Below are 24,450 nucleotides of genomic sequence, written 5' to 3'. Positions count from 1 at the left end.
GGACCTTCTGTTGAGAGATAAAATCATAAGGTTGCTGATTCAGGCCAAAACAGGCAAAAGTGAGGGTGGGCATAATGCTAGGAGTGTGCTCACCTGGCAGTTTTTTAAATATGATAATGTCAGATACAGGTTTAGAGTTCAGTCTGCATCCATTCTGGAGGCCTTCACTATCACTATTCTACTGTAATGCAGCAGAGCAGACTTATTAAAAGCTCACTCTCAAAATTCTGGGTCTAATATTCCCTAGCACACATCTTTCAAGTTCTAGTGAGGATAACAGTAGTATCACTGCCACCACCAAGCAGGTGTCTCTCCTTTATTATTTAGTAATAACCTTAAGTATTTCCAAAATGCAAAGATTTCATTGGAACTCATTAAATTTTGCAGCTCTTTTGGTTTAGCAGCTCAATGGTCAGAGCATTGTTACCAACACTAGTATGTGGTTTTACAACATGAAATGTTGGTAGCTAAACAACATAATTTGACACGATCAACCTTCAGTTTTGTAGGGGCAGACCAGTCCTGGTTAAGACCAAGCAAGTTCTGGAAGTTCCATTTCTGGGCTAAGAAATCTGATAACTGGGGATCCCTGGATGGCTCAGTGGTTTGGCGCCTGCCTTTGGCCCAGGGCACGATCCTGGAGTCCTGGGATCGAGTCCTGCATCGGGCTCCCAGCATGGAGCCTGCTTCTTCCTCCTCCTGTGTCTCGGCCTCTCTCTCTTTCTCTCTCTCTCGCGCTATCATAAATAAATAAATAAATAAATAAATAAATAAATAAATAAATCTTAAAAAAAAAAAAAAAAGAAATGTGATAACGGCCACCATAGACAAGTGCTAAATGCCCTCCGCACCTCCCGTGTCACTTCCCTGGGTAACTGCAGTGGGGTCAGAGGAGTGGGTTTAGTTTGAGGCCTGGGAAGCTGGCACCTGACAACCAGCTGGTTCTCCAGCATTCACTGCCCCCAGAAAGGCACCCACCAGAGCTTCAGCTCTTGATCACTCCTTCTGAGAGGGGTTGATCTACAGCTCTCACCAAGTGCGGGTTTCCTGATATTCCAGCCCAGCTGGGGGAGAGGAACGTGCCCTAATTGTCCTTGTGAATAAGCTGCTCTGAGATCAGAGATGGATTTCCCTTAAGACTTTTAAGCACTCTATCTCTTATTTGCATGGGGCTGGTTCCATATCCTGACAAAATTTTATATTTATTGTTTTGTAGTCTTGAAGTGACTCCCTCAAACTGTGTAAGTTTTAGCTCTCTCTGAAGCTGGGGAGTGAGTGTTTATTTTAATCACTATCTCAGGGTAAACCTTATACTACAAAGTTAAGTGTAGAACATAGTGTGCTTTGCTACAATGTTTTAAAATGTTAAAATAATACCTTGACTTGTGTCAATTACCATTTACCAAATGCTCAGATCTGGGAAACTTGGGGAGGGCCTCAGGTTCAAACCTAAGTACTATTAAGTGAATTAGCCCTCAGTGTCAATCAAAATGCCTCTAACAGCATTTTACTTTGTAGACAAGGTGTGGCAGACAGTCTCCTTCAGCAGACATCCAGTCAGTTTGATTATTTTTTCCAATTAATTTTATATGCAGCATGTGCTCTACCATTTTTACATAACTTCATAACCCCAGAGATTGGAATAGCAGGCATCGAGGAAAACAGATGAAAAGAATAAGTTAAAAAAAAAAGACACGTAGACAATGCAGGACGTAATCGTAGAGATCACAGCTGGGAAGGACAGGCTGCATCAGTAAAAACAGAGCGGAGGTGCGGGGCCATCAGTGTAGGGGCGAATTGATCAAAACTAGATTGTCCCTAGGGGTTTCACTGTCAGGGAGGTGACAGTCATACATTAGAACAACAGGTGTCAGTTAGCCCTTTATATCTTATATAGAGGAAAATAAGTGATATTGCACGAAGTAAAATGGAATTAAAGTCAATACATTTCTTTTGCTCCATAGAAATTTTACCGTATCTGAGGCTGGATGTTGTGTCGGCTCAGGCACAAGCTGTGGAGTTCGGAGGCTAGCTTTTTTAAATTTAGGTATAGTTAATGTACAATACACTGCGCATATTTAAAGTGCACAGTTTGATGAATTTGGACCTATGTAGTCCATGTGAAACAGTCACCCCAGGTAATAAACTCAACTGTCACCCTCATTTTCCTCATACCTGTTACAAGTCTGTCCCTGCCTACTCTGTACTCCCCTTCAAGCATTCACTGATGGGCTTTGTGTTACTGTCGATTAGTTTGCATTTTCTAGAAATTTATATAAACGGGATTATCGGGGCTCCTGGGTGGCTCAGCGGTTGGGCACCTGCCTTCGGCCCAGGGCATGATCCCAGAGTCCCAGGATCGTGTCCCGTATTGGGCTCCCTGCATGGGGCCTGCTTCTCCCTCTGCCTGTGTCTCTGCCTCTCTCTCTGTGTCACTCATGAATAAATAAATAAAATCTTTTAAAAAACCAAAAACAAACGGAATTATATACGTTCTTTTTTTTTCCCTTGGTCAGAATTCTCACTCAGCTTGTTTTGAGATTCATGTACATTGTAGTAGTTTTTTATTGCTCAGTCGTATTCTGTTTTATGTACCTGTGACAATGTTTATCCATTTACCTATGATGGATGTTTAGATCCTTACTGCTATTTGGCTGTAAGAAATAAAACTGCTGTGAACCTTCGTTTGCAAGTCTTTGTATGTATGGTGACACATTCAGTCTCTTGGGTAAATACCTGGAAGGAAAGTGGCTGGGTCCTATGCTAAACACTACTTGGATTTAAATCTTTGTTCTACCACTTAGTAGTTTATGACTTTGGGTTAAATCATTTAATCTCTGGTATGTAAGGCACAAGTCTGTTAGAAGGATTAAATCATATGATTCATATGAAGTATTTAGTACTATGCCTGATTTATATTACACATTGATCATCTTAACTGTAATTTTTTAAAACTTCAAATATTTTAAAACTTTAGAAAATTTCAGGGTTGAAATTTCTTAGCTTTATTTCTTGGGAAAATTCATCCATGTGAAAAGTGATTATTTTGTTATGCTGCACAATGGTGGATCTTATAAAGATATTTAAAAGGTATGTTTACTTGTAACAGGAGTTATGTGCATGCTTATTAGCTAATGAAATACATAGAAGGTTTAGCAGGCCAAGATTTGTTGAATTGATAGATTGACACCAGAGATTTCAGTTTCTAAAAGACTATCCCTATATTAAAATGCACAGAAATGTGTAATCAGTTTAATGAGAGTTAACAATAAATATCTATATATATGAAAAGTCAATAATAAAAGAGCTGAGATAATGCAATTCTGTAGCTTCTCCTTTCATTCTTGTGTAGTAATTGAGGGGCGATCTCTAGATTGAGAGGGGATCCACTTTCCTTATTAGCTGTGTTGCTTTGGGGACATTATTTAACCTCTCTGCCATTTAGAAGAATTAGCCTCCAGCTCAAAAATCTGTGATTCTGTGACACATTATATGACAAGGTACTTCTTTACCCATTCTGACACTACCTCAAATCTAAATATTGAGTTGAAATCATTTTTTAATTATGCCCATGGAGAGTTTTATGATTGCTTAAGGAGAGGTGTAGATATTAATGTATTTATGCAGGAGTCCTCTCTGGGTGTTCAGATTCAGTTCTGTTATCTCTTTGGTCTGCATGCTGAAAGCCAGCCAGGTATCGCAGGAGGTGGAGATAAGCTCTTGGGTTTTATCACTACTGACTAGGGGTCAGAGTTGGGCAGCTGCCCTCCCTCCAAGTTTGCTTGAAAGTCGCCTAGACATGAGCAGTTCACAGACATTTTTCTTTCCTGCCAACTGTTGTAGTATCTGGAGGAAGGACCCTTTTCCAAAGATGTGGTTTTTGCAAACAAATCCCAGATAGACATTAGGAAGTGCTGATTTTTCTTCTACTTTATTTTTAGTTTTACTGTTGTTTGGGTATTATTTTCAGTGCTGCTGCCTTATATGAAATTAACCATAACACTGCACTTAAATCGACACCTGCTGTCTGTCTTTCCAACTAGCAGCTGGATGAACAGATGCCAGTGAGCAATTGCTGTCCAATAACCACCCTGCACTATTTTGTCAGGACTGTTATTTGCATTTTTCATATTTCTTTATTTATATGTATAGCTGCTTTTCCCTGAGTAATATTCAAAATGCTGACCCCACTGTAGGAGAGTAATGATTTAGAAATACTGCAGTGGTGATAAATTCTGATACAATATATCATAGACTTGAACTACAGAATGATCTTAATGCTGTCTTTTTCAGATGCACACTTGAGGAGACATCAGCGTCTCTAATAAATTTCAGTCTCTCTGCCCCCGCATCTCAACAGGACCACCAGAGCAGTCTGAAGGGGAAGATTTTTGATAGGAGTTTCCAAGGTTGTAGCTAATATCTCTTCAGTTAAAAACTGGTTACTTTCTTTGAGGAATCCTGAAAGGCAGGGGAAATTTATTTGGCAGTATCTTATTTAGAGCTTGGTTTTAAAGAGAATAATTTCTTTCCATTCTGACATAAGGAAGTAATGTTTTGGGCCACTACTGACATTTTATTCATGCATTTAGCCTATTCAGTGAGTCTGCAGGGACTGAGCACGTGCACTGACTTCAGCTTCCCAGTCATCAAGAAAGCAGTCAGCTTTTCCTACCGAGTTCAGAGAATGTGCCCCAATTTGTGGGCAGTTCCTCTTAGCATTCCAGTGTGGTACACAGCTTACATTGAATTTTGCTCCCTTCAGTAAATTGCTAGAATGTTTTCTCTCAAACAAACTCAACTTCTGATCATCTTTGTTGGAAAAACTTACAAAAGCCTCATTCTATGCAAATATGGAAAAACTGTATCATCTTTCCCTATTCTAGGACCAAAAAAGGCAAATCAGATAGTCAAAAAAGTCAATCGTTGGTTTAATTTCAACATTTCCAAAGTGGTAATCATATTTTTAGTTATTACTGTCAAAGTTATAAATTATTAAAGGTCTGTGTTTGTGATATTTTTTTACTTCTGCATTAGCCAAATTGATTGGCATGCGGTAAAAATTTAATTTGCCTTTTGCTTTCTCATTGCTTTAAAATGTTTGCAGAATGCAAATGATTATATTAAAATTGTTGTACAGTATTCACAATCACTGTGCTAGTTTAGTGTTTTAAAAGGAAACTCAAAATGAAACCCTTCAACATTCATCCATTCATCTTCTTGAATGTCTGTATTTTTAAACGCAATTTCTGGGGAATTAAATGATCATTTAACATAAAGGTAATATACTCTCCTTTACAATGTAGAAAGTTCAATGGAACCTATTCTCACAGGATAGGTTGCGAAATTCTAGTGTCCCAAAAGGCAGATTTGTCCAGGTTTTCAAATTTGCTGTTCTTAAGGGTTTTTTCTTTGTTTTCTAAATGTTGAGCAACTAATAGCAATTGGCAGGATGGATTTGTGTCTAAAATTCAGTGATGCCTTCAGCAATATTCGTTTAATCATGTTTCGCTTTTGTCTGTGTGTGTATACGTGTGTGTTTATATATGTGTGTAAAATAAGAAAGGCCCATGAGCTGATTTGCCAAAAAGACGTTTTCCTTAGGATAGATTTAAGATCTGGATCAACTGAGCCACAGAACAGTGAGTGCATAACTCATATTCTCTAGCGACTTCGGAGATTTTCTGTTAGAGACCACTGCAGGATTGGTCTTGGGCCACTGGGGGCAGAGGGAAAGTTTTGTTCCTATCTCTGACTTCAGTACGCTTTTCTCCCTGCCTTACTGTTTCAGAAACACTGCAGTTTCTCCACTGCTTTCACACCTGCTGTTTGGCCTATGCCCCCATCCAGAGTGCATTTAACAAGTCAGGAGGACAGGACTGGTGAAAGAATTTTCAAAGGCACCCTTGCACACTCCATGCTCACAAAAGGACACAAAATCAATTTATCCCTATAGTACAAAATACTCCTCTGTTTCATGGCAGGAATATCTGTTTCTAAATGCAGATCTTCTTGGGAATGCCTTGTTGGACACCCCGAACAGGATTATGGAAGAATACTGTAAACTGTGTAATAACAGATACATCAGCCTAGCACGCGGTTGTCTGTGGACCAGAACTGTTCCTGCTCTGTGGGGTTTTATTTAGTGACTGATTGCTTTACTTGCAAAATGCTCACTGGTTTGGTGTGTTTGAGGGTTTAGATAGGCATTGTAAAGTGTGGATGAAAACAATAAGGCAGCAGATGGGATTGAAGAGAGTATCTCTTCATGGTCATGGAGATGATTTGGGAATCTTCCATTTGCAACTTAGAATTTATCTCTATTTTGTCTCTGGCACCCATGTCCAGAATTCTCTGCTTCCCTCTTCACAATGTTTGGTCACGTGGGATATACCCCTGGGAGAAAAACCTGAATATGTGTATACTGCTGTGCAGAGCACAGATAACAAGTAGTACCTGACTTAGGGACCCTAGAGTTGAGACATACATAATAGCCTCACAAGGGAACTAACAGATTTGTTGATTTGTTACCAGCCTTGCAACTCAGAGGCTGCATGTTTCTAGTCAGATGTTAGGTAGGTAAAAAGCATTTTGGCCAAAAATATATTCCTTTGATACCCACCTTCTTCCTGAGAGTACAAGATATTTCCAGGAGAATAGAATGATTTTCGATATCTAATCTTCCATAGTTTAAAAATGGTTGCTTTCAGAACTAAGGAATGTACCCTGACCTATGACTATTGTAACAGCAGTTCTCTGTGATTATTCATTTATATTCTGTTAACACAACTAAATCACGAAGATTTTGGGGAGCCATGACACTCAGACCAAAATCCCTAGATTTTTTTGACCATATAAATTATATTGAAATAGTTCAGAGTTTTTCCATTATAATTTAGAAATGATTTTTATAAGTACTCAAAACTATATGTGGGAAATATAAGACATTTAGCATCCATTTTTTGATATATGTATCTAAGGTGGAAAAAAGACAGGGCTTAGTTAAACAATTCTCTTCGAGTAGAGTTCAGCACTACAGGGATGTTCATTCTGACCTGACATAAGCAATAATGCTCAGATAGTCTTCCAGATAGAAGGGTAGTGAGCAGAAAAGCCAGAACCAAAATTGAGGCAGTAGTGTCAGGGAGAAGCTTTTGTTTTTAGAAGGGACAGATTTGAAGTTGATTGAATGGATCCTTGGATATGCTAACACCATTGGATTTGCTTCTTCCTCTTCTTTTACAACCATTTAAAGACATTTTGGCTTGTCATATTGATATAACCTTTACATATGTACTCAGAAGAAAGTCAAGATGCTTAATAATCATGTAAATTAGGCAGAGCAGACACATCTTTGATAGGAGAAATAACTAATAACAAAACACGTTATTAACGAGTGGTCAGTGATGTGACAAATATTTCGTATAAATGGAATTGATAGTGAAACATGCAGCCGCCAGCTAACATTTTTAAAATGAGAAAATCATAGCTAATTCAGCTTTATGAGACAAACATATTTAAAGAGATGTTGTATAAATGGCTCTTGGAGTAGCATGTGGGTTTTTTTCCCCCAATTATTTACATTTAGGAGAATATGGCAAAATGTTGAGCACTATAATTTTAGAGTAGCCTAAATGACATGCTTCATTGTATCAATACTGTAGAATATAGGTTTTGTCCCCCCCACCCCCAATCTTCAAGACCCTGGGCTCTCAACCTTGTAACGGTCCTGTAAAATTTTACTCACCGTTGATGCAATTATTGAAGTGATTTCTCCCAAGGTGATTTGTGGGACAAACAAAGCCCTTCATGGAATTTTTAGGACTTTGGAGCTCACAGGTAGGAAACTTGTGAATAATATAAAATTCATTGAGGTCAGTCTATGAGTTCTGGTTATTCCCTGTAATGTGAGTATCCCAAGTAGGTCAAATTCTGTCTCATGGACAGACAGAAAGAAGGAAGGTGTGGGACTGACTTGATCTTCTAGTGAGTGACCACATGATGCCATGTGTCCTTCTGATTCAAAACACATTGACGATGATCTTCTGTGATGTGTGCGGGAAAGTATTGAATCATCAGGAAAGCTGTTGGTAACCCACTGTGTGCAGATAATGGGAGCGAGGGCAAGAGAAGCACACCATAAAACCAGCTGGCCTGTCAAATAGAAATCATTTGTATCTTCTGGGGTAGATGACTGCTCTGCCAAATCCATCATTTACTAGGAAATATGGAAGATGTCTACAGCAGTGTTTTTTAACCATTTTTTTAAAGTGATGTAAGCCATCATCCTAAGGAAAACCTGAGATACTTGGTAAAAAACCCAGATCCCTGAGCACAGACCTGTTTTAACACAATCTCTGGGAAGACTGTGTGTCATGCACTCTCCGTTTAGACTCGACAATTGTTAGTATTTGCCAGATTTCCTTTGTATCCCTTCTTATATCTAATGCAGAGGGGATGTTGTTGGGCTATTTCATAGTAAGCTGCAGGCGATGTGACACTTCATCCTTAACTGCTGTCGTGCCATAACATCTTAAACAACTTTCTGCAGCAACATTATACCAGCTGCAGCTTGAAACGAGTCTTCCAAATAGTCATTCCCCAACTTGAACATGCAACAATCTCCAGGAGGTCTTGTTAGAGAGTTTCTGGCAAGTGTAGTGGGTCTGGGCTGAGGGCTAGGAATCTGTGGTTCCACCAAGCTCCAAGCTGAGACTGACCCTGCTGGTCTGGGGATACTTGGAGAGAAGAACCTCTATTGTAGCAAGTTGAGACAGATTGTTTTTAATGAGGAGTTAAAAAAAAGACTGGTTTTGGGACACTTGGGTGGCTCAGTTGTTAAGGGTTCCAGCAGTTGGTTTTGGGTCAGGTCATGATCTCTGGGTTGTGGCATGGAGCCCTGCATCAGGGCTGCTCACGCAGCAGGGAAGCTGTTTGAAAGATTCTCTCCCTCTGCCCCTCCCCCTGCTGTTGCTTGGCCTCTCTCCTCTCTCTCTCTCTCTCTATTTAAAAAGGAAGAATTCTTAAAAAAACCAAAACCAAAACAAAAACAAAAAACCTGTTTCTAGTCCAGTCTAATGACTTCCTCTTCTTTTCCTTCTCTACCTCGAATAATTGGATGAGAATGCTTTAAATTATGCCATATATTTGTATTCTTACCAAATGTGTTCTTTTTTTAAAAAAAATATTTTATTTATTTATTCATGAGAGACAGAGAGAGAGAGAGAGAGAGAGAGAGAGAGAGAGAGAGGCAGAGACATAGGCAGAGGGAGAAGCAGGCTCCATGCAGGAGCCTGATGTGGGACTCGATCCTGGGACTCCAGGAGGATACCCTGGGCCGAAGGCAGGCGCTAAACCGCTGAGCTACCTAGGGATGCCCTTAGCATTTTTAAACAATTTTATTTATGTAATGATATTAATTTTTCACACAAGCCTGAAAGTTCCATGAGGCAGGGAATGTTTTCTCTTGCTAACCATGGTATTACTAGGTAACAATGTGAGCTTTGTAAGCTTGGTGGTGGAGACAGTGGTTGAAGGGCCAGAGGGATGGCAGAGGTCGGGCTGGTGTAATGGATCCTGGGGAGATGAAACAATGCTCATTTAACGATTCTCCTCCCATGATCCCAACCTTACAGTCCCACCCCAAGTGAGTCTGTCTTCAACCACCTATGCATTCATTTCTTCAGAGAAAGAGGTAAACCTCACAGTATAAAACCAAAGCCAGAATAGCTTTGCAGAATTAGAAAGTGTCCAAGGAACCAGTTACAAATCAACTGGATTGGACTTCAACACAGAAATGGTCGTGTCCCTCCAAATACTCTTCAGTTTCGGAAGCTCACACTCCTCCAGCAAGTGGAAAGATAAATATACCTTCTTCTGTGGTCAGCTGCTGAGGAAGAACTTTTCTCTTCTGATGGACCAGCACTATTTGTTTTTTGTGGCTCTTCTCCCTTCTCCTTTCCTAGGTTTTCCTTTGCCACGAAGCTTCTTGAGACGCCACTGCTCATCCTTGAAGTCCTGATGCTCGTCTCTATACAGGCCAAGGAAACATAGTGTCCCCATGAGTGCAAAGTGTTGTGATTTGGATACCAGTCATAAGTCTCCTTCTTCTTGGCCAAAGGCTGCTCGCTAAACAGTTTCACCACTTTCATTGATTTGGAGTCAGTAGGCCTGGCAATTTCACCCAACAGCCAGGCGCTCAGACGAGTCATGTGCAAGGCATATTCTGAAAGGGAAGACATTTCCTGAGCAGCAAGAGGCCCCTCTAGGGCACCTGTCTGACTTGGTCAGTAAAGCACGTGATTCTTGATCTTGGGGTCATGAGTTCAAGCCCGATGTTGGGCGCAGAGTTTACTACTCGCGACCTTCCTCTCCCTTCAAATGTGTTATTTTCTATTTGTTGTTTACTAAGTTCATCAGCGAAGAACCGAGTATCCTGGGTGAGAACACAGATAAAGACCAAGTACAGTGGACAATGTTCGTGGGGCAGGTTGCTCTCTAAAGGTTTGCATTCTAAGGACATTGACTATAGGACTCAGATGTTTTGGGAGAGATTAGTGTTACCTTATAACACTTCTCACTTCTTCTTCTCTTTTTTTTTTTTTTTTAAGATTCTATTTATTTGAGAGAGAGCCAGAGAGGGCATGAGGGGGAGGGACAGAGAGAGAGAGGAAGAGCCAGACTCCATGGCGAGGAGCTAATGCTCCATCCCAGGACCTGGGACCATGACCTGAGCTGAAGGCAGATAATTACCCCCCTGAGCTGCCTAGGTGCCCCTATCACATTTCTTACTCAGTCTTGAGTGCTGTCATGGGGAGGAGATAAGAAAGGAGGGAACTTTCAGAATAATGTATGGCATTGCCGCTGTAGCTGATGCTTCATTACACGGAAAGAGTAGGGTCCTGTCTCTATTCTGCTTCTGTGGGCTTTGTCTGGCTGACCATGCTTGACCTGAGGGTAGGTTTGTTGGAGATGGAAATGCCAGAGGAATTAGTGCAAGAGAATTGCTGGATAAATACCCCAAGGCAAGGACAGCTCTGAAAGCATCTAACAGCCTCTCTCAGAGGTTCCCAGCAGGATTGGCCCCCATGGTGCAGAGTAACCTGCTCAGATCTGTATCCTGTGTTGGCCTCCTTGTCCTCCCTGCTTCCTTTCAATCACTATACCTATAGGCTTTGCTATTATGCATTTACGTGCCAGTGTTTTCTAGCAATACATCCCAAAGAAATCCACTTTCACTTAGATCCCTGTCTCTTAGGTTGCTTTGGGCTTGGGGAGTAAAAGACTTAATGCTAGGAAACTAGAATGAGCACCTAAGAAACATTTATATAGCAACTCAACTTTTTAATGACTCTTTGTGAAGTATACTTATTTTATTAGCAATGACTGTTCATTATAGGAGAATTAGAAATTTCATGTACCAAAACGTAAAAGTTTGAAGTCACATAGCATCTAGAAGTGAACATGGGGATCAGATCACGTACCGTCTTGTACCGCTAGCCATGACCTCCCAAGTCTAGTCTTAGAGCTGCGTTGTGTTCAAAAGGACACATCCATCAACGGAGAAGCAATTAAAATAGCACAAATTCTTTAATTGTAATTCTTGGAATATTTAAAGGTTAGATATGTGAAACATGGCAATTCAATTCTAACATATCCTTTTGTTCTGTTCACACCTGTCAAATTCTAGGGTAGCTCCTGCACTTTTTTTTTTTTTAAGTAGTACAACTTCTTCTAAAACTCACTAAAAAGAAAAAAAAAAAAAAAGAAAGAACCCTACCCAGAATCAGATTGATATCAATTATCCTCTACTCCTATCCTTTTTGTTTCTAAATTTACATGGTATCCGAAGTCTGAAAGAAGGGTCATGTTGGTGGCTCAGTTGGTTGAGTGTCTGACTCTTGGTTTCAACTCAGGTCATCATCTCAGGGTGGTGATATTGAGCCCCACATCAAGGCTCCCTGCTCAGCAAGGAGTCTGCTTGAGATTCTCTCCCTCTCCTGCTGCTCCACTGGTTTGTGTGCTCAGGCTCTCTCTCTCTCTCAGATAAATAAATCTTAAAGAAAAAACAAGGAAAAGAAGTCTGAAAGAAAATGTCTGACTAGCTGGAACTCTACTTAGAAGTTTGGGAGGAAAGTAATTGTGGAAGCAGATCCCTAGGTTCCCTTAGCAGGTTGGGGGGGCTTGGGCGATTTGAAGACATTAATTGATTAATAATGTGTTCTATTACACAGATATTTATAATTTGCTTTATTTTTCTGTGACAGATTTTTTTTTCACTTAGCAATGCATTAATACTTTCCTTTTTTAAATAATTATGTATGTATGGTCATCACAGCTTTTGGATTTCATAGATTCAATCAAAGACTTTATCATAGATTCAGTGAAAGACTAATTTGTTTGCCCAGTCTCCTACTGGGCATGTATGGTATTTCCATTTTTTCTCCTATAATAAGTTATGTTATGTACATATTTATGCACTGAGTTGATAATTTCCTTAGGATCATTTGCAGAAGTGGAATTACTAGGATGGAGATCACAGTTTTCAAATATACTGATCTATGTTGCCAACTTACCTTCCAGGAGTAGATAGCTATGGTGATTTTGCCAGGACCTCAAAAACCCAAGAGTTCATCATTCTATCTTAGTCTTTTTTTTAAAGATTTTATTTATTCATGAGAGATACACAGAGAGAGGCAGAGATATAGGTAGAGGGAGAAGCAGGCTCCTCGCAGGGAGCCTCATGTAGGACTTGATCCCAGGACTCTGGGATCATGACCTGAGCTAAAGGCCCACACTCAACCACTGAGCCACCCAGGCATTCCCTATCTTTGTTCATCTGATAGGCAAATAACAAATAAATCAATAAATAGTTGTAAAACATGGTTTGTTTGTTTGTTTTTTTACCACTCTTAATATTCTTGATTTTTTTGGTATGTTAGAAAATTCTCTTTTCATTGGGCAAGTTGCTTTTCTGTCTGTAGCTTACTTTTTCAATAAGGTGTTGTTAGTCTCAGGGTTTTGTGGTAGAGTGCTTAATAGAGAAAATAAGTTTTCTCTTTATTTTGGAAATATTTCCCAGTTTGGGCATTTTTTCTGTTTATTTTTTTAAAGATTATTTATGAAGAGCGAGAGTATGCATGCAAGCCAGGCAATTGAAGGAGGAGGGCGAGACAGAGGGGAAGCTGACTCCCAGCTTAGCACAGAGCCCATTGCAGGGCTTTATCCTAGGACCCCCTAAACCGTGACCTGAGCTGAAACCAAGAGTCAGATACTTAACTGACTGAGCAACCCAGGCACCCCTGGCATTTTCTTTTTAAACTTTTATGTTGGCTACTTGCAGAGTTATACTTTTAATAAACAAATTATTTTCTTTGCTGGTTGATTCCCTTTTACCTTGTGGCTACTACAGGCTTCAGTTCTTCCAGTCACAGCACCCGAGGTAACTTGCTGTCTGTGGTAGCCACTGTTTGTTTTTCACTGCGTTAGATGTAGGAAGGCACTTACAATTCTGTCGCATTGCCATTTTGAACATAAATGAATTTGTTTGCAAATACCCCTTAGAGACTACTTTTATCATTCTCCTGGCTTAGAGTTAGTTACTTACACAGGAGTGTCAATATAAGAAAGGCCTCGTCCAATACAAAACAAATAAATAAAAATAGATGGCAATGCCAGTATCTGGGCCAGCTGTTCACTCACAATTGAGTTGCCCAGTAGTGAGAGTCTGCTGCATACATAAGGCCAGATGACCTGGGCTACTCTGCACATGCAAAGCATATAAATGCCTTGAGTCTAGGGTCAATGTTGGCAGTAAAAGTACATGATCTCCATGATTCTGCTTGGAGAGAACTTTACCCTCTTCTCTGTCGTTATTTTGGGTTCACATGCATTGGCTCAGATACTGTGCAACTGTAGAAGACTGTAAATGATATTCCTTGATATGCTGAATAGCTGTGCAGGAATATAAATGATATTTATGAGGAAGTTGGGAGTGCTTTAAATATTGTGAAAATGCTGACTTTGACACATTGGGGATAATGATGCAGAAACAGTAGGCTCTTTGTAAACTGTTTAATGGCAACAATTTTCTAAATCAAAGCAATCTACCCTTTCCCACATACAATTTCATCTCCAACAACTACAGTCTCATAAAGAGGTTTACTACATGGAATCTTTTGCTTTTTTGAATGGTTATCCGGTACTCTGATGCTTCAGACCATTTATGTTTTATCTTTCAAAACCTTAGAAATGTTACTAAGGGGTTGGAAGTGTTTGTCTTTCTGGCCAGGACATGGTATTGTTAATTGATACAAAGTTTATGTAAGAAGCATAGATTTCAAAGTGTGAGATGATGTTCTTATGTTAGTGTTTAATATCCTAGATAAATATTAATACTTACCTAAGTGGGTTCCTGTGCTTGTATAGAAATAACATAATGGTAACGTACATATGTCTCTAGCCTATTGAGTAAAGTGTTTGCTGTGGTAAATGCCAAAAGGGTTACATAGTACAACTCAATTACATTTAATGTTTCAAATATGGCAGGGTTTAATTTGTATATTAACTTCTAAATTTGCTAAATCATAGGCATTTACCTCAGAATGCATATTTTTTTCCATGCAGGAGCCGGAAAGAATTCTTGTAATCTAATTATATTTGATTGTATCCAGTGGTGTTTACATTTCATAATGCCTATATTTATTCCTGACCTGCTGGATCTTCATTTCATGAGATTCTTCAAGAATTTTCCATGACCCTTTTGCTAACATGTGAAGAGAAAATAAGTTGCTATAAGATAGCCGGAGTGTGAGAGAAAAATGCCTCATAGAAAACACTTAAATCTTCCCAAGGGAACCTTAAGAGAGCTTTCCTACTAGGTGGCAGAGCATTTCTAGAAACAAAAACTCTGCTTTACTCTGCTTTAGGTACATTTGAATAACACATCTCAGTGTTAGTAAGCTTCCTCTGACTCCGCTTTCATTTTCATTTAAAGAGAGGGATTTCTTTTATTTGGGAAAGTAATTTTCATCATCTTTGACAGTGTAAGGCATGGGAAGAAAAGTAAACGTAGCTGTGTGCTCAGAAACACAATATGCCAGCTTTATATCTCTGGGACTTTGCTATAAACTTTTATTTTAAATGTTCTTCTGTGTGCTCACAAAAATTTAGAGGATATTGAAACACATATTAGATTTTTTTTTTTACCTCAAACACTGAATAAAAACTCATGCATGAAAGTGCCTAATAAAATGGATAATGTCCAAAGGAAGGAACAAGGGTTTTATTATTTTAATACACACCTGACAGCAAAAAATTAAGTTAAAAAGCGGAGTCATCTCTTTGTGAGGCATATCACCAACGAGTTGAAAGATAAAGAAGATTTGCACATGTAATTTCTGGTGGTCTTTAGTGTCTCTCTGTAGTCTACCCTGACCTTCTAGGTCATGGTACATATTCTCTGTGGAGGAGTTCCAAGCCATTCTCATCCTGTTGAAATTCTTGAAAGAAGAAAAAGTATTCTGTATGTCCAAAAACATTTTGCTCTACTTGATGCTCCCTTCCTATTTTGTATATTCTCCTGGGGAGAAAAGGAAATGAACTGTAGCTTGGTGTAAAGTAGATGGCAGTCATGATATCATCATTATTTAGACTAGTAGGAACTGACAGAGGAACCGTGTGGAAGCAGTCATTGCCTTTGTGTGGAATTGCAAATCAGATTAGAGACTTCCAGTGATAATGACTAATTAAATATATATTTATATAGAAAGTAATGAAAACTGATGAGGGCTGCAAAGATTCGAAGAATCAACATAAAACCCTGGTGACATGTGGAATTCAAGGTGTATTTTCATTTTTAATCATATGTGCATTTTGCTGCTTTTTTTTCAATATACGGTTGGACAGTGTATGCATTATGTTGTTGGAACAGGCTAAATGGTCAAAAGAAATTGGTGGGATACTATATCAGAGAAGAATTTCTGATCATCTTCAAGAAAAATATAAAATCATGGAATAAAGATAAAGATATATATACACATATAACTATAAAATAGATATTAGTATATATGTATAAATATTGTACAGTATCTTCATAGAACCAAGAATTTTTAAGCTTAAATATTAAGTGTTTGGTACAATAAAAAATCAGTTAAAAATTTTGTACTGAATGTACAATGGAATCAATTGCTCATTTGGACTGTAGATAGTAGAGTGTTACTCTCCTAAACATTAATCTTCTTATTAGAATTATAATGAGTTTGACTGTTCTGAGTCAGTAAGCCTTCATGATTCCTTCATATGTACCTCTTTTTAATTTTTTTTCCCTAATGATTTTATGTGTCAGATGTTGGCATCCACAGCCATGATTTTCTCTTTCTGTTTGTGTTTGTTTCTGTAAAACCACCCTGGATCTCTTCAGAGTAACATAATACATCAATGTAGACAAGACAATTTATACATTAGAGCACAATAGCCACTATTCCCTGGGTTAATTGAAGCTTGGCAGAAGTGGAACTAAAATTAAGCAAATATAAGAGAGGGATGTTTGCCACCATTAAAACGATAGTGAAGAACAACTTAATGTTTTGGAAAATGGCTTTGGAGGCTTGTAATGTGAGTGTGGTCAACAGATCACACCAACTGACAAGTTAAATAATTGACTCATTTGGACCAGAAATAGGTTTGTTGTCGCAAAGAGCCTACACAGAGGCCGATTCCGTGAGCAGCAGCCGTGGTGGCTCATGAGCTAATCATCTACCCATGTGGTAGGTAGGCTCTACAGGGTGTATAATTTAGTCATTGTCTTTCAGAGCTTTGTAACCTAAACTTCTGTGTCATAGTGTGTGATGGAAATATGGCAGTAGACCAGTCATCTTTAGTCTATACTCAGTTTAATCTAAATACATTTATATGGACACTTTAGTTGCAGCTGATGTGCATTCTCTGGGAATTGAGAATTCTCTTAGGAGTACTGATGCAAAATTTTTACTAGAATCACCATAATTGGTGTCATCCCCTGTCCCCTCCACTCCTTCTCCAGTATACCTAGAGCTCATTCTCTTAAACCTGTGATGTGATTCCTTTAGGGTTTGATTGGAGAATATTTGAGTGCCATCATGCATCGTTCAAACTCCAACACATCCCTCCTTGCTAAGTCTACTCCTGTGAGCCTTGATGTGGTGACGGGTAGCAATGAGAGAAAGTGACCTGGCCTCCAGATCAGTCCTCCTCATACTTTATGACTGTCATCCTAATTTGTAATTTTGTATGATGATTTTAACTCTGTAGAATGCTCTAGAATTCAATTTACATTATACTGTGCCCACGGAAGTCACATGATGCAAGAACAAGAAAAGTTACAGAAGACTAATGAAGGTCTAACATAAGCAGAACTGAGTAACATGTGATTGGTGTTAAGGAGAAATACTGTTTTATTTTACCTGTCTTTATTTGGGTTTCTTCAGATTGCAGAAGTAATACCTCTTTGTTTTAATGAGTAGAACAAAGCAATACAAAGATGTATAAAGGCAAAACTGATCTGATTCCTTCCCTCCCTGGGATTTGATCCCAATCTCCCCACCTGATACAACCAATATCGACAGCTTGGTGTTTCTCATTACACCTTTTAAAATTGTTCATACGACTATATTAAAGTAGATTTAATTCCCATATCATTGATGGCATTGTTTTACTAAAATAAAATAATTGCATACATATTAGTGTAATTTGCACTAAAAAATGCATCATAGAGTGAACAAAGTCATGAGCACAAGACATGTAAGCAGATAAGCAAAAGCCTGGCATATTGTGAGGTGCATTTGGGAGAGAAGCGAGTTCAATAATTATGAAGCCTATTGCATGTGATAAAATAAGATGGGTATACCAAATTAATTATTCAGTATAAATCAGCTTCTTTGTTTCTAGTACTGAAAGATGTAGAAATGCTATAAAGAGTTGTAAAGCAGCTTGTGAAAATCAGTGTCAGGTTGCCACACTGAGTTGCTCTCATTGGGTCATGAGAAAAGGAATGTTAAACAACAGTGAAATATAAGTTCTTTGTGATGAGAACGACAAACATTAATTGTTCTGATAATTCCAAATATTGGAAAGGATATAGAGAAGAGGAACACTTAAATATGTACAACCAAGAGTAAAAATTGGAAGATATTTTTTTCATTATCTAATAAAGCTGAAGGTGTGTGTATATCCTAAATCCTGTGTTTCTATATTAGAAATGTACCTGAGACCAGACATTCTCAATAGTTTGTCTTGGGACCCATTAGAGTTTTAAGAATTGAGAACCCAAAGGAAGCTTTTATTTATATAGGTTTTATCTATTGATCTTTACCAATATTAGGTGTTAAATTTTAGACAGCTTAAAGATATTTATCATTATATTTAGAAATGGTAAAAATAAGTCCATTCCATATTATCATAAATGGCATTTTCTTATGAAAAAAAGTCATGTTTTCCAAGATAAATTTACTAAAAAATGTGTTATTTCATATTTTTGCACATCTCTTTGATGTTTGGCGTAATAGGAAACAACTCATATCTGCCTCTGGAGTCCATCTGTTCTGACATCTTGTTTTGATTCCTGTATATGAAGAAAATCTGGCCTTACACTGATGTATACTTGAAAAGAATGAGTGTTTTAGTAGGCTTTTCAGCATTTATGGGCATCCTTTTTGATATAACACCAAAACTTGACGAGTGGTGGTTTTGTGAAATTTAGTCAATCTGACATAGCATCAAAGAACTTTTATACTTGATTTATATTCTATTAGCTTGCATTTTGAGTGGATCTTTACCCATGTATGTATTTGTAACATTCTGTGATGGTCAGTAAAAAAATATTGGTCAATAGAAATTATTGACCAGAAATACAGATAGAAAATATAGTCAATACAAACTATTGGCTCACAGAATTCTGCAGATCTTCCAATTGTTGAAACATTTCATAATGCAATATAAAAATCACTTTTATTAACATTACTACTGATTTCACCTGAAAGGACTTTGAGTATCAGGGAACTGTAAAGTTCACAGTGGTAGGTAAAAATTTTCAGGAATTCTCATTTTCAAAGGAAAGCACAAATTTTGTTATTAGTGATGAGTTCTGTCAGTTTCTTTTTGAAGTGGTAATCTCACTGTTTATTTTGAGAAAATTTTTGCTAAATACCCAATTTTGAATAATATCTTTTCGTTTTTTTAAGATTTTATTCATGAGAGACACAGAGACAGAGGCAGAGACCTAGGCAAAGAGAGAAGTGGGTTCCTTGCGGGGAGCCCGATGAGGGACTTAATCCCAGGACCCCGGGATCATGACCTGAGCCAAAGGCAGAGGCTCAACAACTGAGCCACCCAGGTGTCACTGAATGATATTTTTGTCAATCTTCTTTCAAGTAGAATATGGGGTTCTATGAGAAAAACAAAACAAAACAAAAAACTGGTTTAGCTTATAACTAGTTACATGAGGGCTTTTCCTATATACTAGTATCCCAGTCTTATATTCAGCAGAAGGGCTTTATGCATAGTTTTTGTTATTAAAAAGACATGTATTCAAGAGTGGAGATCTAATAAAATGAATGATTTTTACTGCTTTATCAAGAGCCTGAGGCGAGCACCGTTTTGGGTGTAAGGTGTGGTGGTAGAAAATACAATGATGACAAGTAGGCTTTGGTGCCACTGTTTCAATTCTGTTAAGGTGCTAAGGTGCTCCAAGTTGAAACCACCATGATTTTATACCATAAGTTCAGTGTCAACACAGTGAAAGGAGAAATTTTAGTGTTCTTGGTGAAATACCTTTTTCTTCCTGGATCCCTTAAAAGAGTGTTGAAACCCCCGGCATTGTGTCAACCACGTTTTCAGAATAATGGCTTAAGAAAACCTTGCACATATTCACTAAACTGTATGTACAGATATGTTTTTTTGTTCAATTGTGTGTAATAGAAAAATACTCAGAAATACCTTCAATGCTCATTAACTTGGAGATGGATAAATAAGTTGTAGTATGATCAGAGCATGGGGTTCTATCTCTAGAGCATGTTAGGTAAAAAAAGAGAAGTGAGAAAGATTATAGCCAACTGATGTGATCTCTGTGAGGCTGGGTATCTTTGTCTATTTCCTTCATGTGTGTATCTTAAAGAACTAAGAGTGCTCAGCACACCATAGGCACTCAGTAAGTTCTGTTTTGTTTTGTTTGTTTAGAGAGCTAGAGCTAGAGAGTGTGAGTGAGTGGGGGGAGGGACAGAGGGAAAGAGAGAGAGAATCTTTTTTTTTTTTATTTATATTTATTTATGATAGTCACAGAGAGAGAGAGAGAGCGCCAGAGACACAGGCAGAGGGAGAAGCAGGCTCCATGCACCGGGAGCCCGATGTGGGATTCGATCCTGGGTCTCCAGGATCGCACCCTGGGCCAAAGGCAGGCGCCAAACCGCTGCCCCACCCAGGGATCCCTGAGAGAGAGAATCTTAAGCAGGCTCCATGCCTAGCGTGCAGCCCTGTGTGGGACTCAAACTCATGACCCTGAGATCGTGAGCTGAGCCGAAATTAAGAGTCCGACTGACACTTGACCAACTGAGCTACCCAGTGCCCCCTCAATAAGTATTTTTTTGACAAATCAATAATTGCCATTAATAAAATTGGATTTTAAAACTCATGTCAAGCTTTAAAATGGACTGGAACATCGAGAATTCATATTTTTTCCAAATGAATGTTTTGACATACTTATTAGGAACAGTCAAATTTCCTATCCTCCATCTTCCTTGTAAGTCTTCATGAAAATGAAGTTTATGGTTCATTCCATAAGTCAGGAGATGAAGGGAATTATGTTTAGAAAAATATGTTAGAACATGCTGTTTTCTATTTTTGCATTGGTTTTGCCTTACAATCTGTGCACCCTCTTGTCTTGTGACCATCAAGTGCTTGTGGGTTATTGCATTTGCTGCTGTTTTTGTTTCCCTATATTCATGAAGTGGAAAATGTTCAGGTTTTATTTAATGGGGAATGGTGGATTCTGAAAATTAAAAAAGGCCTTTTAAATAGAAGCTTATGTTTTGAGACTCCATGTGATTCTGGTGAGGGGGATATTTCTTTCTACTGGTTGTAAAAAGAGCAAAGTATGTGTGTGTGCGCATATATTTATTTTATTTTTTTTTGTATTTAAGCTTTACAAACAGCCAACTTGAAAACATTGGCATAAGTATGCTTCGGTTTTTAATGGCTTAAAATCAGGTGTAGGAATCCACATGTATGGAAATACTTATTAACAGAGGCCACATTTCCAAAGACATGAAATTTTTTTTTTCCCTAAAAGATCATTAAAATTTTTTTTCTTTTTTCTTTCTTTACTCACCTAGTCCCCACATAGCTCATGTAACTTTTAAACAGTTGTAACTTTTAAAAGTTAGAGGTGATCTTATAGAGAGATTTCTAAAATATTCCTGATAGTGGCATTTAAAGCAGCTGAACTCAGAATATTAAATATATCTATACATTTTATAAAGCTGGACAGGTTCACATATGCCAGTGTAAATATTTTTCAAGTCTCGTATATTATGGCAAGTGGCACCATCAGAGTAGCATCTTCCTTGCTAAATTATAGTCAGAGCCATTCTACCTATGGTGTCCTTAAAGATTGCAGAACCAAACAACTGCTTTTCTGCACATAAAGACTAAGAATTATTATCCCTGAGGAAGGAAAAAAATGCATTGCTTTAAATAACTACCACCTCCAGAAAATGAAATTTACTAATTTCCTTGTCCCGAGGTGACATTCATCAGGCAATTGCCTAATATAAGAAATGGTTTGTGTTAGTAGGATTATAAATGACAAAACTTTTATTCTATTTAAAAAATTATCCATAATTTAAAAATGCAAGTTAAAATATGGAAATACCATGTTTCCCCTTTTAAGATCAATAAAGGATTAAAAGTTTGATGATAACTGGTGCTGCTGTTGGCAAGGATATGGAAAATGGGCAATGTGTCCACTGAGAAATTGGTAATGGTCAACTATCTTGATGGTAAGTTCTTAATAATTATTGAAACTCCTTAGAAGTGATTCATATATTCCCTTTTTTGAAATTTTTCCAGGAAACAGAAAATAATAGTGTAAATATAAAAAGATGTTGTTACATAAGGACACATCTAAGTATTTTTAGTATTTGCAAAAATGAAAAATAGGCTAAATCCAACATTAGGGAGTTGGGGGACATCTGGGTGGCTCAGTGGTTGAGCGTCTGCCTTCGGCTCAGGGTGTGATCCCTGGGGTCTGGGATCAGGTCCCTCATCGGGTTCCCTACAGGGAGCCTGCTTCTCCCTCTGCCTGTATCTCTGCCTCTCTCGTCTCTCATGAATAAATAAATAAAATCTTAAAAAAATTCAACATTAGGGGGTTGGAAAAATATATAAATTTAGAGGGTATTGGGTAACTATTAAAATAAGTGTATAGTTCTATAGTTATTGATACAGAAGGATGTTCTTTCAATGGTAAACAAAATAATGTCCAATTTGTTATTAAATGTCCAAATTTTTATTATATATAAGTGTATAGTTCTATAGTTATTGATACAGAAAGATGTTCTTTCAATGCTAAACAAAATAATGTCCAATTTGTTATTAAATGTCCAAATTTATATATATATATATATATACACTGAAACAAAACAGGAAGGATACACACTTGAGTAATAGCAGCTATTCTGATAGAGGGATGTCCAGCAATTTTGGCTTGATTTGGTTGGTCCATACTCTGTTTCCAGGCTTTTCATAGCAATCATTTGTTGTGTATATAATTTTTTTCTGAACATATTGACACATACACCTATTTGGGAATAGCTACTGATATCAAGATAATTAACACGTTTATCACTTCACATAGTTAACTTTTTTTTTTAACTGAGAACACTGCAAATGTACTTTTCAGCAACTTTCAAGTATACAATTCTATATTTTAAATTGTAGTCACTATGCTGTCCCTCAGATCCTCTGAACATAATCTTCTTACAACTGAAAGTTTTATACTATACTTCATTTCCCTCTCACCCCAGCCCCTGGCAGCTACTGATTTCTCTGCTTCTGTGAAATCAGTTTTTTTTAAATTAATTTTTTAAAATATTTTATTTATTTATTCATGAAATACACACAGAGAGAGCGAGAGAGGGAGATGCAGAGACACAGGCAGAGAGAGAAGCCGGCTCCATGCAGGGAGCCTGATGTGGGACTCGATCCCAGAACTCCAGGATCACACAGTGAGCCGAAGGCAGACGCTTAACTGCTGAGCCACCCAGGTGTCCCTAAAATTAATTTTTAAGATGCTACATGTAAGTGATAATATGCATTACTTGTATTTCTCTTGTCTTATTTCACCTTAGTGTAACAGCCACCAGGTTCATCTATATTGTTGTATCAGGATTTCTTTGCCTTTTTTTTTTTTTTTTTTGTGGCTGTGAATCACACATTCTAGTGGGTATATGTGTGTATGTGTATATATATCACATATTCTTTATCTGTTCATCCATCCATCAAAGGAAATTTAGGTTGTTACCCTATTTTGACTATTGTGAATAATGCTGCAGTGACATGGGAGTGCAGATATCTCTTTGAGTTATTGATTTCATTTCCTTCAGATACATACCCAGGAGTAGAATTGCTGGATCATTTGGTAGTTCTATTTTTAATTGTTCGAAGATCCTCCACACTTTTTTCCACAGTTGCTGTACTAGTTTGTGTTCCCATCAGTGGAGTAGGAGGATTTCTTTCTTTCCACATCCTCACCAGCACTTGTTACTTCTTGTTTTTATTTGTTTCCGAGAGGAGCCACATGAACAGATGTGAGGTGGTAACTTACTATGGTTTTGTCAGTCTCTTTAAATTTATTAAGACTTATTTTTTGAGCTAACATATGGTCTGTCCTGGAGAATGTTCTGTGTGTGTTTGAGAAGAATGTGTATTCTTCCACTGTGAGATGGAACGTTCTGTATGTGTCTGTTAGGTACATTTGGTCTAAAGTATAGTTCAAGTCCATTATTTTCTTATTGACTTTCTGTCTGGATGATCTATCCATTGTTGAAACTGGGGGTATTAAAATCCCCTACTATTATTGCACTGCTGTCTATTTCTACCTTCATATCTGTTAATAATAATTCACTATATTTAGGTGTTCTGATATTGGGTGTGTATATATTTACAGTTGTTATGTCCTCTAGGTAAATTAACCCCTTTATCATTATATGATGACCTTCTTTATCTCTCATTATAATTTAATGCTGATAAGTTTGCTGTTAGCCTTATCAGGGTTCCATTGTATTAGTCTTTTTTCTCTTGCTGCCTTCAAAATTCTCATTTGTCTTTGATTTTCCCAAGTTCAGTTATAATGTGTCTGGATGAAGACATCCTTAGGTTAAATCCATTTGGAGATCTTTGAGCTTCATGTGCCTGGGATGG

General features: G+C 37.9%; 1 protein-coding gene and 1 pseudogene across 9 annotated transcripts in view; one reads left to right on the top strand and one right to left on the bottom strand.

The window, feature by feature from the left end:
- The window catches only part of UNC5D (unc-5 netrin receptor D), a 534,099-nt gene that overhangs the window by 82,556 nt on the left and 427,093 nt on the right, over nucleotides 1-24,450 (top strand). The gene's annotated exons all lie outside the window — the stretch shown is intronic.
- Nucleotides 9,875-10,369, bottom strand: LOC112916270 (small ribosomal subunit protein mS33 pseudogene; annotated as a pseudogene).

The sequence above is a fragment of the Vulpes vulpes genome, chromosome 7 (genome assembly GCF_048418805.1).
Source record: "Vulpes vulpes isolate BD-2025 chromosome 7, VulVul3, whole genome shotgun sequence".
Taxonomy (NCBI): domain Eukaryota; kingdom Metazoa; phylum Chordata; class Mammalia; order Carnivora; family Canidae; genus Vulpes; species Vulpes vulpes.
Note: the sequence above shows the minus strand (reverse complement) of the source record. Positions and strands in the feature narration are given on the sequence as shown.